Source organism: Chaetura pelagica, unplaced genomic scaffold (genome assembly GCF_000747805.2).
Source record: "Chaetura pelagica isolate M959 unplaced genomic scaffold, ChaPel_1.0 scaffold698, whole genome shotgun sequence".
In the NCBI taxonomy this organism is placed as follows: Eukaryota; Metazoa; Chordata; class Aves; order Apodiformes; family Apodidae; genus Chaetura; species Chaetura pelagica.
Genome location: NW_009954236.1, coordinates 82377 through 97934, shown reverse-complemented (window position 1 = coordinate 97934; position 15558 = coordinate 82377).

Here is a 15558-nt window from a genome sequence, read left to right as displayed (position 1 = left end):
CCCCCCCAGGTCTGGGGTGTACATGAGGGTCCCCCCGAAAAGGCCTTGTCCCTGAGGGGATACAGCCCCAGGGGTGCTCCTCCCTGCCTGGCACGGTAGCTCAGCTCTGGCAAGGAGCTGGGGCTTCAGAGATGGGTCAGGAACCACCTTTCTGCGCACAGAGCTGACCTCTCTGGGTTTTATAAGCCCATTTGATCCGAGACACTTCACTCCTCACCACACGCTTCATTTTCAACATCCCATACAAGAATGAACCAAATCTTAAGTCACCCTGTGAGGTGATGATATACCAGGTGTGCGCGTGGTGAACGGGTTTGGTGCATAAACACTAAAGAAACCCTAAAACCTGCAGAATTAACAATGAAAGAGGAGGGAAAAAAAAAAAAAAAAGGCCAACACCCAAAACCCAAAGGCATTCAAAACAGCTCAATCCAGAGCTGGACAGGAGGCCACTAGAGATGGTTTTTGGGTGCTATGAGCATGAGATGGAGGAGCTGCTGCAGGAGGCAGCTTACAGGGATGGGTAAACTGCAGCCACCAAGGTATTGATGTGACTAAACTCAGAAGGAGCTAAAACAGAACATTTTGTAGGCTGGAAAGGAGCTGGAGCTGCAAGGAAAGAAATCACCTGCCATTTGTGTCTCCTTGCGCTCAGCGTGCTCCTTCTTCCTAAATAACTAACAACTCAGGAAATACCTGATCTGATTGCTGGGTCGAGCAGGTCACAGGTCTCCACATTTTGAACTGTTCAGTTGTGCTGCCATTTTCCCATGAGAAGTGCTGAAGTGATAGAAAGCAGGCAGTGGAACAGCTCTGGGAGCAGGACTTTGGGAGCTGCTACGGGCCCAGCTCTGCCCAAGGCTGATGTTCATCCTGCCCTCACCCATCCAGGTTCCATCTAGTAACCCACACAGGCTTCATCTAGCCAAAATAAAACAGAAAGTAAGCCTTGTGCTTCTCAGCTGCCTAGAGGATGCCCCGTGGACCTTGACCGCAACCAACCTCAGAAGCAAATTTACATCTTGATGATCTGTTTTGAAATGTGACCTCCCAACCATCCCCTGCGGTTTGCAAGCAGGACCAGCTCAGCCTGATCAAGGGGGAGATGTACAGGGTGGCTGGGAGTTGGTGCCCACAGTTTCCCCTGGAGCAGCTGCTCAAGGACTGCTCTGCACAGCTGCTCTCCAGTCCCTGCTCTGCAGCTGCACCACGAGGGAGAGAGGAGAGTAAATTTGGCTGCTCCATTTTGGCAGGTCACACCGGAGCCTCGCTGAGCACAGCAGATGCTCCACAGGCTCCTCAGAGCCCAGAAGAGCTCCTTGCTAAGGATACTGTGGTTCTGTTTCTTTGCAGGACAGCTCAGAAGGGGGAGAAACCTGAAAGCCAGCTCTGTTACTGTGAGCATGGAAGCAGCTGGGAGGGCTTTCACTGCTTCCCTGTCTCCTGTGTTTATCTATGGTCCCCCAGGGACCAGCACCAGCAAGAAACCTTCACTCTCTGTGCTTCCATCATCCCTCCTCCGAACACCCAACACCTGCCTCACACCAAATGAAATTAATCCTTCACTCTCCTCAGATCTCCTGTTTCCTGGGCAGACCACATTTTTTCTCAACTTTATAAAAAAAACCAACAACAAACACCACCAACCAAAAAAATCACCAAACTGACCAAAAACCTCTGCTATTGCTGTGGTGGTCCCTTGATCTTCTTACAGATTCTGGCCCCAGGACCAAAAAGGTTAGATAGCTCTGCTTTCTAAGAGGATTTGGGGGCATCAAAGTAAGACAATTAAATCAACAGCTGAGAACAAACCAGAGGGATGATAAAATAGACAGTTCTGAGCAAACCAAAGGGCTTACATGCCTAGCTCTTCATTTTATCCAGCAGTGATAGAAAAGTTGCAGGCTTATCTTTTAATTAGGTTAAATTAAGAAATCATTTTGTTTTGCTGTGTTTAGCATAACATTGTCTTGAAGGTAAATGCTTAGAAATCGGAGGTTTTTCTAAATTAGCTAAAATCAAGATATCATTCTTCCTAAAGAAGACAAAGCATTGTCTTCAAGGTAAATGTTTAATTACATTTTTAAAGCAATTTAGTCTGTGTAATAATAAGACATGAGAGCCCAGGCTCTGTGTGTGACTGCAGCTCCAGACATGAGCCAAAGAGACTGAGAAATTGGCGTTGAAGGAGTTAGGAAGCAAGAGTATAATTACTGGGAAGGTGGGGGTCCTGCTGCATGATGATTCTTGGTTTTAGCAGGACTGGAAGAAATAATGTTGAGAAAATTACTTTTTACTTTTTTTTTTTTATGGCCATAAGAAAAACAGAATTTAATATCTCCCTTTCTGTGAGGAAGAAAACGGTGGAGTGATGGATCATACTCAAGGCAAAAGAGTTTGGCAAGATAATTACGCTCAAGCCTCCAGCCTGTCTTTTAAAGCAGGCTTGATGGGGTGGTTTTTTCCCTCTCTTACTGTAGAAAATGCTCCCATTCCAGCTGCAGGAGAGGCCAGAATGGCTCTTGTGCTGCAACAACACTCCAGTTCTTGGGCAGAAATTCCTCTTTGACTCTCTGAACCACTCCAACCTGTGATTTTTAGGCATCACAGCAAAGAAGGGCTAGAGCAGGGAGATGGAAGAAAAGCTCTGTGTTGCTGGCAGGCACTTTTAGCCCAGTTTTGCAAAAAAAACCACCCCAAACAACCCCAACCCAGCCTTGTTCTACTGAAGCAGAAAGGCAGAGTGCATTTAAATGCATCCTTAAAACAGGGCAGCCTCAGCATGTAAACCAGACACCTAAACTTTGTTGATAGCCACTACAAAGCGCAGAAAGTGACAACAAAACTGGGTGGAATTGCCAGCTTTGAAAAGGAGGGAACCCGTTACCTCAGGAGAACAAGCACAGCTGACAGAACATGGTGCCATCTCTTGGCACCTACTTAGAAGATTTCTGACACGTTTACTGTGGTGTGGAGCCTCGTTTGTTGCTCAGCTCTTCCAAAGCCTCATCTCCTGAGCTCCTGCTGGGAATGGAGGACTCACAGTGTGGGATGGCTGCTCCATCCTGGGATCTTGTTCCTGCGTGGCCCAGCCAGGAACAACTTGGGGAGGGCAAAGCTTCTGAGGCACCTTCTCTCCCTCTCCCTTCTCCTCACCTGCCAGCAGCAAGGTCTAATGTCTGTTTTAAAGGCTCAGGTGTGTGGAGGCTGCCAGGCCCAGTGCAGCCACCATCACTTTACCTGGTTGTGATCTGAGTGAAAGTACAAGGGGGGATGGATTAAAACTGGAAGAGGGGAGATTGAGGCTGGACATGAGGAGGAAATTCTTGGGTGTGAGGGTGGTGAGAGCCTGGCCCAGGTTGCCCAGGGAAGCTGTGGCTGCCCCATCCCTGGCAGTGTTGAAGGGCAGGTTGGATGGGGCTTGGAGCAACCTGGGCTGGTGGGAGGTGTCCCTGCCCATGCAGGGGGTTGGGACTGGATGATCTTTAAGGTCCCTTCCAACCCAAACCATTCCATGATTCTATGAAATCCTGACATTCAAACTCACTGATACATTATGCAAACAACAGCCCTAAACTCTGTTCAAGCAGGGCTCATCTACACACAGTGGGAACGAGCAGAGCAATCCTTGATGGCCTGTAATGACTCAGGACAGAAGAAATTCATCTGATATTGATTATTTTAGGGATTTATAAATACAAGCAGAGGACAGGAGGCTCCTGAGAAGCCTAAATAATTAGGAATGTCATTATCAACTGGATTGCAGTTTCCCAGTGTATAGGAGAGTGTGCTGTTGCCTTGTGTTACTTAAGGAACAAGGAGCAAAAAGCATGATTGCTTGTTAGATCAGACCACGTGCTGATGGATTACTGGGGTTGGTAGGAGGGATTTTAATGAGATATCTGAAAGGCTAAATTGTAATAATAATGTAACCATGGCAATGTCACCTAGACAGGGTGGAGACAGAGCCCAGATGACTTGAGCCAACAGAGGAGGTTCCCTCCAGCCCCAGCCTGGAGCACCAACCTAGGTATGGTGCAGAAAACCAGTGTATAAAGTAGGTGATCAAGGTGTAGAAAGCCATGGCTCTTTGGAGCCGCCTTCCTCCTCCTCCAGATGATCCCAGGAGCATCTACTGACCACCTTGTGCTGTCAAGCAGGACATTTGCAGCCCGTCAGTAACAAGAACAGATAAACCAGGAGTGGATTTTGCCCTCATTTCATGTGCTGGGCAGGGATACCACTTTCATGTGACCATTTTCAAATGCTAAACCTGCAAAGTGAGGGTCTACTAAGCCCCCTTGTCTCTTTAGCAGTCAAGAGTGAGTGGCTGATGTTCCTCACCCTGCCTCTGAAGCCATTAACATGCTAGTAGCAGCTGCAGCCAAATTCAGAAGACAGAAAGCAGCATATTTAGCCCCCAAACCTCTGGATTGAGAAACATCATCATGCACTGATCTGCAGGTTTGACTGCTTTGCTTTTAGCTCCACATTCAGACATACGAGGTATTAATTACCTGAACTCAGACTCATATTTAGGGATGCACAGAATCTGGCTGAGAATTCAAATGGAAGTTCTGTGCTTGCACGGTATAAAACCCACCACCCCCTCCAGCAGACACGTCTGTTTTCTAAGAAAAAGGGGAAAAAGCCACTCACATCTGAGAGAACAATCCCTCCTATATCTCTTCAACCAGAACTGTGTAGGAATGAGCTTTCACAAGAGGAGGAATGTTGCTTAATTATGGGAAAGGTCTGTGTCTCAACAATCATACCTCTTCTGAGCCAGGGAAAATAGAAAACAAGATTAAAAATAGTGCAAAAAAAAAGCAGAAAGGCAGCATAAGGTGCATGGGGGAAAGAGCAGGAACAGTTCTAGTTTATTACTTTCCTGTAACACCAGGTGACTAATGCAGCAGGCTGCACTAGCTTGGGTTTGTTTTGGTTTTTTTCCCATTAAAATCAGCATCACCAGAATGACTCTATTCTATTTTCCCCTACTTAAGGGAGATAAGGGCCAGAAGAATGCAATGAATTTGCTGTTGTGAATGTGGAGCAACATCCTATTTTAGATGGCTTCAGAAATAAGATCCCAAGTGGAAAACGTCTAAGAATAATTTTCAGAGGAGTTGACTTGTCAGAAAATGCAGTTCAGGCTCAGCCAGAACTGCAGGGAAACTGATGATGAGCTTGGTGAGCAGTTTTGTCTAAGAAAAGTGAAACAAAACCAATTTTCAACAAACAGAAGCATTACGAAAACCCAGCAATCTTAAATGTTTGGTTTGGGTAAAAAAGGAGCAGGAATCAATCTAAAAAAGCAGTTTGTACAAGATGGTCCCAGCACCATCTTGGGGAATTAATTATCCTCTGTCTGCAGCTAAACCAGGTTTTCTTACCTCAAGCTGTTTGGAGCAGGAAGATCTTCCCTCCTTTCCAGGTAAAATCTGACTATTCAAAGCTTCCTACGGAGTCTGTAGTCACCTGGAAAGAGACCAGGAGGTGACACTCTCATCTTGCATGGGTGGAGACTGAGCACAGCTCCCAGGGGGGCTGAGGGACCCTGTTTGACAAAGCACAAGGATTCTCCAGCCACAGCCAGAATGATGCCTCCAGAAACTGTATCTGGGTAGTCACTGGTTTAGTCATTAAAGGGAAATCATCTCCCAAAAGGTGGATTTCCATTTATTTGACAACCATCTGTGCAGTCCATTGGCAGTCCCAGATCTAGAGGCATCCTCCTGTGTGCAGCAGCCTCTGCTCTCCCCCAGATGTGATCATCTCTGCTCTCCTTGAAGGGTTGGGCTGAGTTTGCTCTGAGAATGTTGAAACAAATGCAGATTTCACAAAAATCTTATTTCATCACATCAATATAACCAGGAAATAACGACCAACATCTTCAAGTGCTGGGAAGATTAACCTTCCAGTTTTAATCCATTCCCCCTTGTCCTCTCACTCCCTGTCCTTGTCCAAAGTCCCTTCCCAGCTTTCCTGGACCCCCTTCAGAAGGGGACCATGAAGGTCCCCTGGTCTTTTGTCTACAGAGAGGAGAAGCAACATAGTTGTCTTCAGCCTGGATTATCCCTGACACTGTGGGAAAACCTTTATAAACTCTTCAGATCAAACCTTCAAGCCCCTCTTGATTATTTTCCTCCACTGCTGAGGTGATGTTAAGAGGTCCTGAATCTGCAGCAGGGACACTCCCCTGCACATGGGAAATGAGAAGCTGCACCATTACCAAAGCAGCACCTTCCTAAGGCAAACAGATCCATCTCAGAGAGGGGAAAAAACAACCTTTCCCTGCTTTCCTTGGTGCCAAGCTCATTTCCTTTAAACTCAAATGCTTCTCAACTGGGCCATTATGAGCCAGGCAAAAAGGAATAAAAACACCTTTGAGCATCTGAATGGGATAATGTAAATATTTCCATTCTAGGGGAAAAAGCAGCACTTCCAAAGAGCTAGAACTCATTTAAACTGTGCTGCAGTGAACCTGCAGCTTGGAGGGCTTGATACTGGCCATCTTCAGGTGATCACTGGGGCTCTTTTCCAATCATTTGTCAGCTGCACAGTAACTTAACACTGGAGGGTAAAGGCAGGTCAGTAGATGCTCCTTTGGGCAACGATACTAACATTAATACACAGAGTGTTTTCTTGGCACCACTCAGATGTTACCAGGCTCTTTCTGTGGTGATCTGAAGCTGCCAGGTTATTGATCCTGTGTTTTGTGTGGGTCCTGGTGCCTGGCAGCTGGAGACCCCTCCCCAGAGACCTTCAAAGGAAGCAGAATTTAAACCTCTTCCAGAGGTCAATAGTGTGTAGGAAAAAAGAAAATAAAATATAAGGGTAATGGGGCAGATGTTCCAGCAGCTCAATAGATTCCTGCTCCCTGCAGAGGGGAGTAGAAGTTGTGGAAGTGCTTTGCTGTGCATTGCTTTGCCAAATTACAGCATTTACCCTTTTCCCCATCCTGACATGAACTGAGCCAGGGAAACAGAGACACCCTGGAGTTCACGTTTCCAGAGTTGGAGTTTCAAGAGTCAGATCATTAGTATCCAGGCAAGAAACAGGAGTTAAGGTTTTAAACCATCACGGGAAGCCACGAGCTAAAGCTATAAAAGAAGAAGAATCTGCACTTTGCAGACAACCTGGTGTCTTAGTCCTGGTTTGCAGCTTTTTTTTTTTTTTTTTTTTCCTCCCCTGCAAACAGATATATTTGAAAATCTCCTTTTTAAAAACCAACTTTTCCCCTGAGTGCCAACATCCCCCTGTAAGGCCAAAGCCACCTCAGATGGTTGCCTTCTCTGCACCACACCATGATGCCTGCTGAGCACTGAAATATGGAGAGGGCTCAAGGCAGCCCTGAATAATTTTTCAGTCACCTTCAGGGTGAAGTTCATCTGTCCCAACCTGAGAAACAGGTCATTCCCAGTGTGGCTCAGATGAATCACTGTCTGCACAATATTTATAGGGGAGCCTGGGGAGCTCAGCACCAACCCACTGACATTTTGCCAGTGCAAGTCTGGGGAATTGAGATGTCCCATCTAGCTCATGGGACAGGCAAGTGAAATGCACCCTCAGACCCAGCCTGTAGGTGCCTCATCACCCTGGTACTGGAGAGGCATTGGCACCCCACTGGGGGAGGAGCTTTTCCAGTATCAGCCACGTCCCAGCTATGAGGCTTTACTGGCTGAAGTGTGCCAGCAAAGCTGTGCTGCCAAAAGGACCCAGTGTGTCCTGGTGGGAGAGACTGAGATTCGATCCTCCAGGTTGTGACTGACTCTGGAGCTCACAGAATCATCAAATCCCAGACTGGTTTGGGTTGGAAGGACCCTAAAGATCATCCAGTCCCACCCCCTGCATGGGTAGGGACACCTCCCACCAGCCCAGGCTGCTCCAAGCCCCATCCAACCTGCCCTTCAACACTGCCAGGGATGGGGCAGCCACACCCTCCATGTCTTCCTCAGCTGCCTTTTCATTTTTCCTGGGTCAGTACAAAATAAAACCATTTCATGCTGCTGAAGCCCCGTGAAACAGGAAAAGGCTTTTCCTTACCTGGTGTCTCTGGGTGGTACCAGCCCAGCCTCACTCTCCCATCCTTCTCCATCTATCATCAAAGAGTTCCCATGGAATGACATATCTACTTAGACCCATGGATCCAGTTACATTTCAGGAGATGTTTTTCTTTTTCCTACCTGAAACTTGCACATCAGGCAATGCCTTCTTCACACAACACAACAAGAAAAACTTCCCTTTCCTCCTTGGATCCTCATCCAGGCTCAACAGATCCTCCTCCAGGAGTCTAACAAGGCTTGTATAGGTTGGTGCTTTCCCCCTTTCCCAGCACATATGTCTGTGGGAGCAAAGGTGCTTGCAGCACAGCTGGGAGCAGTGCCCAAAAGAGGGGAAGTGTTTGTATTTCTGTGCCAGCTGTTACATATTAGCACACATTTTAAACACGGGGCTCCCAAGGGCTGCCCAGCCCCACATGGTGCAGGCAGATGAAAAAGGCTCTGCCCAGGTGGCCAGTCTGCAGAATGGAAGATGAGAACTGGAAAAACTAACAAAGATGGGATTATAAAAATACCTGCCAGGTATCAGAAGTGAGAGGGGAAATTAGGTAGTTATGAGATGTAAGGGAATTAATGTGTCAGGGCAGTGCCCACCTGTCCTGACTTCAGAAAGGAAACAAGCCCCAAAGGCATCTCTGTCAAGACATGAAATATGTGACCTGTGGGGACAGTGTGTCCTCTAGCCTGGCTGATGGGTTTCTGATGGGAGCTGGAGCTGCAACAATCTCCACGTTGCTGATACTCTCCCAGGTTTTGTCACTCTTTGAGGTCAGAGACACCCAGGACAGGCTGAGCATCCTTGGAGTACGAGCCCACAGACTGTAAATGCTGCCTGGGATATGGAATTAATCAGCAGAGCTGGTGCTGAGGCCACGTACATTCAAGTACCTTTGTAGGAGTTAGTGAGCACTGCAGGGAGGCTGTAATTGCTCATTTTCTAGCTGGTTGGTAGGAGAAAAGCAATGTCACCTGCACTGATCTTGGAAGGTTGTTGCTTTGTGTCTACTTCAATTTGTCAGGTGGCTTTTCCAGCTGTGGCTCTGACACAAGCCACTGAGTCCATGATGGCCTCAAGGGCACCCCATGGGTGCCAAGGAGGACAGGCTGAGACTCCTCAATCCCAACAAAGGAGCAGCTTCATCCTGCAACATCTCCAGTCAGGGTCAGGAAGGAGCCTGCAGGAGCCAGGGCAGCCTGTGTGCACCTGCCAAAGGCAAACTCAGCTCAGGCTGGAATGCTCTGCCAAGGGCTTCCAAAGCCTTTCCCCCAGCTTGCTCAGGGCCCTTTCCATTTCACCCTAGAAAATCCTCCCAGTGCTGCCACCAGAAGCTGCAAGAGACAAAAGAGGAGGAACTTCCGCCCTCAAATAGCTGCTGCTGAGACCTGTCCTGGGGACAAGAGGAAAAATCCAGGGACAGATTATCAAATGGTTGATAGTAGAATGGCACTTTACATGGAAGGGGCTCTCCTCTTGAGCTCCTTGTCCACCTTCTTGCTCTTTGAAAGCACTTTTGCACCTGGTGGATCAAACTTCTGAGGAGAGGGAATACAGAATGGGATCAGGGCTGGCAAGGTCTTTAAGATGAGGGAAATCCTTGTCTTCTTTTCCACAAGTTTTGAAGACTGTGTGTGATTTCAAAGAGAGCTGGTAACTGAGGTGGAAGTTTGGAGCTCAGCAGAGATGTTGCAAAGTGACATCTTTGAACGATGTGTTTCTGTATAAAATCAGACTGGATACTGAGAATGGTTTCCCCTCACTTCAGAATCTCTTGCACTCATTCTCACATCAAGAAATTCTCACGTCATTTCAGCACCTTCCTGAAATGGCCTTAGTAGGTTCCAAACCAGATAAAGCCCAAGCCCATCAGGGTCCCCAGTATCTAGAGGAGCCTTTGTTATTCCCTGCTTTTAACTTTGCAGCCACAGCAAGAGGCAGGTTGGGCTTGGGCTGATCTTGCTCCAGACTGAACGTTTCCCAGATTCTGGCCACAAATCTCATCTCCTGGCTCCATCACTCCTGGCTCAGCGTGTGGTTCATACCCAGGGTTTGAAAGGGAGTTAATCACTCGGAAGAACTGATTCCATGACATTTAACTGAAGTTGGCAGGAGCAGCAGAAGGGGAGAAGTGTTGACAATACAAGGGCAGGACCACACCTGCTGCAGCCATGAGCCCCGATCTGCTGAGCATGGACCAGAGAAGGGATGACAAGTGGGATCACATTGTCCCAGCTGGGATGCACCAGGACATACAAAGGACCTCCCAGGCTGAAGAGTCTGTTCCCTGCTCTCAGAGGAGTCACGTCACTGACTCTCCTTCCTTATCACAGAGGGACCAGCTGCTCCACAGGCTGCATCCCATAAACCACAGCTTGGTGCAGAACACAGGGGTGGGCACCCTCAAAAGCTCTGGGCCAGCCTGGAGCTGGTCTCCTGTGGCTGTAGCAGCTTCCAGAGCTGCCCATGGGCCTTTGGTTCATCAGATGAAACCCAAATGTCTCATCTCCTGAATTTTGCTCTGAGGAAGCAATACTTTTAAACTTGTTTGCAGCTGTCTCAGCTGCTGCTGCTGTGTCAGGTAGGAAATAAAGAGATGTAATTTTGAGCTCAGCAGCTACTTCTGCAGCCTGGCTAACGAGACGAAGGAATACTTGGAGCTGAAAAGATCTGCTCCAGCCTGTGCTGGCCCCATCGTACCCCGGCCTCGGGAGACTGGGCTCTCATTTTGAGGACATGAAAAGCAGAGCTGGGAAGGCACAGAGGATCAAGGGCAGAAGGAATCACCCATGAAACACACCCGACTCAGCAGCCAAGTTTCTTCTGTCATAAAGTGACTTTTCTGCTCATCCCTTTCTCAAGTCCCTAAATAACTTCACCAGAGTCTTTTCCATCACATTCCAGACTTGAGGCAGATCAGCTCAATATATAAACAGGAGACCATGAAGAAGCAGTAACCCAGATTCTGGGAGTCTGCTCCCAGGATTTAGCCTTGACTCATACAACAGCAGCCATCCCCTGGATCACAGGGTCTAACCAGCATGAAAAAACAAGGTCCACCCTCTCACAACCCTCAAAAGCAAAGCCTTGCTCTTCCACCACCCTTTCCAGACACAAACAACCACATTTTGCTGATTAGCTCTGACCCACTGCCCAGCCCCAAAAATCTTATGGAGGCATCAAAGCCCCAAACACAAACCTTGAGGATCAAATTCAAGAAGCAAAGCCCAGGCAGAGCAGCACAGATCCATCTCCCTGCCCACAGATGTACCACTGGATGACAAATGCTCCCGAGGACCTTGGGATGTGGCTTTTGGGATTTATTTAATTACTATGGGAGGGCAGAAGGTGGGTTCAGAGAAGCTGTGAGTCAACGAGCTCCACCTATGGATTAAGGAAACCTTTCTGCTAGACCTGATGGCCTTCAGCTGGGAGGGAGGTGAGGCTGGGAAGGGCTTTAACCCACTGCCTGGTATCGACGGTCAGCACCAGTGTTTCTCTATGATCTTGTGTGGGCAACATAAAGCAAATATTTCTGACTCTGGCTGGACCCATGGCTTTAATAAAGCTCCATGAGAGCAAGCTGGATTGTCCTCTGGCTCATGCATCACCCACAAAATTACAGGCTCCTGTTACAGACTCTTTATTAAAAGGTGATTTCACAGGAGCCATAAGAGGGTGATTTTCAAATGTGAGCTGGATCTGCAGGTCCAACAGATTTTTTTTGCATCATTCTCAGTCCTTGTTACCCACCCACCTTCTCTCTATTTTTTAACTCACAAATGAAACCAAGTTGATCTGAAAGTCACTGACAGACAATCCCCACAGTTCCTGTAACAGCACTTGCTGCCCTCACCCTGATTAGGAAGAAATTGTTGGGTGTGAGGGTGGTGAGAGCCTGGCCCAGGTTGCCCAGGGAAGCTGTGGCTGCCCCATCCCTGGCAGTGTTGAAGGGCAGGTTGGATGGGGCTTGGAGCAGCCTGGGCTGGTGAGAGGTGTCCCTGCCCATGCAGGGGGTTGGGACTGGATGATCTTTAAGGTCCCTTCCAACCCAAACCATTCCATGATTCTGTGATTCTATGATGACAACCATACTCAAACCCTCTTTTTCGTTGGATGTGAAGCTTCCTTGACCCTTCCTTACAAATAAATCAAACCAGCCAAAAAACTCCAACCCATTTTCTCAGTTTTTAACATTCTTGCTTTGGGCTGGCCCTGCTGACCCCCAGCCACTTCTCTGCACATCAGCTCTTATTCTGCAAAGGTCAAGAGATAAGTGATATTTTCTAGTTTTTAAAGACTGCCTTGTTCCACTGTAATTTGCATCTTCTGCTCTGCAAATAAATCCTCCTTGAATTGCAGGCATCTCTGGGGGGAAATGCAGGAAATGATGACCCAGGAAGGTACCACAGAGCAGTGGGAAACCAAGGACATAAAAAGCCAAGCTCTGCTACTGCTGATCACACAAAGATCTCAGATACACATCGGCTCAGTTTAAGATCTTGTCACTATCTGCATTTATTAAGCCTTTGCTCTTAACCTGAGCTTTTCAAGAGAGCCTGTGAATGTGGTTTTAATACCATCATTTCAGTTCTAACATTATACCTGATCTTAGAGGAAGGCCTCTCAATCAGCTGCTGCTTTTTTACATATAAAATCTTTCTGGCTGAGCAATTTTGACCTGTTATTGATCCACTTGACTCATACAACTCCTATAATTGAAATCAGAGTTAAAAAAACCCAAAAGTCTATTTCTTCCAGCATGTTCGTTTCCTAGATTTGATAGCTCTGGGTGTGCAGTGGTTTGGCTATTTTTTCCCCCCCATGATTAAGGTGAAGGAGTTTTTCCAGAGAGGAAAGCTGTAATTGCTTCAGCCCTCAAGTCCCTGAGGAGGCTCAGATGTTGGGATGGTGGCTGAAAAACATCAGGGTGTTCTCCCAATTTTCCATGTCCAGCAGCCGCTGAGGTTGTTTTCGAGGGGTGACAACAAGGAGTTTTGAAAGAATAAAACCCAAATAAGACCAATTCCAGCTTGTCATCGAACCAGCAGGATCCTGAAGTTGCAGGTTCAGTGGTCTCCCCCTTCCCCTCCTGCTCTCCCCTGATTCAAGACAGAATGCACACCAGCTGAACTGGGCAGAAAGTGTCTGGTTTCCCGCGGACCAGGAGGTACTGACTCGGATGAGAAAACCTCAGTTGAGGTAAGGACTGCAAGAGCCATCCTGAAACCCTCCCTCTCTGGGTAATGAAGCATGCTGGCAGTTCCCAGGTTTACATCTTTCTGTAGGCAGCATATTGATGGGAAAGTGCTGTGTATACAGTTGTTTATTTGCAAAAAAGGTAAAAGAAAAAAAAATTCTATTAAAATCCTGCACCTCTGGGACTGTCTTTGAAAGGCGTGTGATGTGACTGTAGGAGAGAAGTGATCAGCTTGTAATAATTTAGATGTTCTGGTTGCTATGGATACTTTCTTTTTTTTTCTTTTTTTCTTTTTTTTTTCCCCCTGAAGTGAAGCAGACCATTATAATTTAAATTTCCAGTAACAAAAAAAAAGAGGTAGTGTATTAAAAGTAATAAAAAATGCCAGCGACGTAACTGTTTTATTCTTCACTGTCAGTTTTACTTGTGCTGTGACAGTAGATAGAAGAGATAAAATTGCCACGTCTGAGGAGATTCAGTACTTTTACACATTTTATTACATTAATTAGACCTGGGTCTCAGACGTACAAGCCTGTGTGATAGAGGCAGTAGCCAAATGACAGGCCTGGTGCTGGGATGTCACATTAAAATTCATGCTGCTGAGCAGGGGAAGGGAGGAGGGTTGTAGCTAAAACAAGACCTGACAAGCAGAAAGTTTGGGGGCTGTTAGGGCAAGATTTGGGTAGGGAGATGGAAACACAAAGGTACAAGCCAAGTAACTCCCTGCAAAGTATCATCATCAAGGTTTTTTAAACAAAAACTTTGCCTGGAGTGGTGTTACCATCCATGGGATCATTAAGAGCCCAGACAGAAACTGCTGCTGTGGTTTGTAGTGAGAGTGTTGGGAAAAGTCAGCCCTGGAACTCTTCTCCCCTTCCATGGAGGCTGGAGTTTATTCTAGGGAAGAAACTGCTGTTGGAGATGGCTGGAAAGGTGAAAAACCAACAACTCTGGGGGCAGAAAGTGAGTGATCTGGACCCCAATTTGCAGAGAGGCTGATTTGAAAGGCGAGGGAGAAGAATCACCCCATCTGTCCAAAGACACCAGGGCTCAGTGATGCCCCTGGTGTGTTTGCTTCTGCTTGCCAGAAGCGGAAACTGGGTGGGAACAGTCTGGGGCACATAAGGTGCCTGGGGAATAAATTGAAAGCCAAGGAAGGTGACAGGGGTTTTGGTATCTAAACAACAAGGTTTTCTTGTGTCATGTCTCACAGACTGAGCGCCAGGGAGGAGCAGGTGGCAGAATCACCCTCTTGTACCACAGCCTGACGTGGGTGGCTGTTTTATTTCAGCCATGAAGGTAACGTTGCTCCTACCCCTTTACTTCGGCTTGGACCAGAGTCTTCACCCAAGCCTGCAGGCTTTACAACCAAGCTTTAAAAATCCATGTTTTTCCCTTCTTTCCCTTATCTTTTCCAAGCTTCAAGTAGCAGCTGCGTGAGTGATAAATCACAGGAGTCAGCAGGGAGTGCAGAGCCAAAACTTTGACGGGGTTGATATTTCACAACCTCCCTCTCCTGGTATTTCCTTTTGCAGGGGGAGGAGTGACCCCACGGTCCTGACGTGGGCACAGTGACATTGCTGAGAATCACTCCTGAATCCTGGAGGGAGAAGTGAGGAGGGGGGCTGGAAGGTGACACAGTCCCTGCCTGCGAACGCAGCCGGCTCCGCTTTTCCTGGCGCTCCCATGCTGGGTTTTGCTGGCACAGACCTGGCTCCTGTGTCTCCCAAAGATCCCCCTCGATTGTGCCAGTGGGAAGAAAGAACAAACACTCGATGGCAAAGACAAATCCCTGCTCACAGCCAACGCCAACAGTTTTCCAGGGGGTCAATGCCCTGGGAGATGCTCGGTGCTGTGCTGGGCAGGATGGAGCCCCGGGCATCCCAGCCCTGCAGCCCAGCCCTGCAGCCCAGGGTGCTAATCAGCTCTCTCAGCAGAGCAGAGGGTCCCTTCAGCCCTGCTGGCCCAGAGAGCTGCTGCAGAGCAAGCAGCAATCCCTGCTGACAAAGATCAGAGCCCAGCAGGAAAGGGACTAAGTGGGTGTCCAGTGCAACAGTAAATTAACCAGCGCTCGGTTGCTAATTACCTTCTACCTGCACATTCACTGTGCAACTGCCTCTGATCTTCCTGCTCTTCCTACAGCTTCTGGCTCCAGCTCTCTGGCCCCTTTTCCACTCCCATCTCAGAAGACTTCCTCTTCCTGCAGCTTTTAATGACTTGACATCCCTTATTTTTGTAAAGCCAGTATTTCTTCTCTGAGCCAAGAACCAGCTGGGGATGTTTGCTTTTAGCAGGGA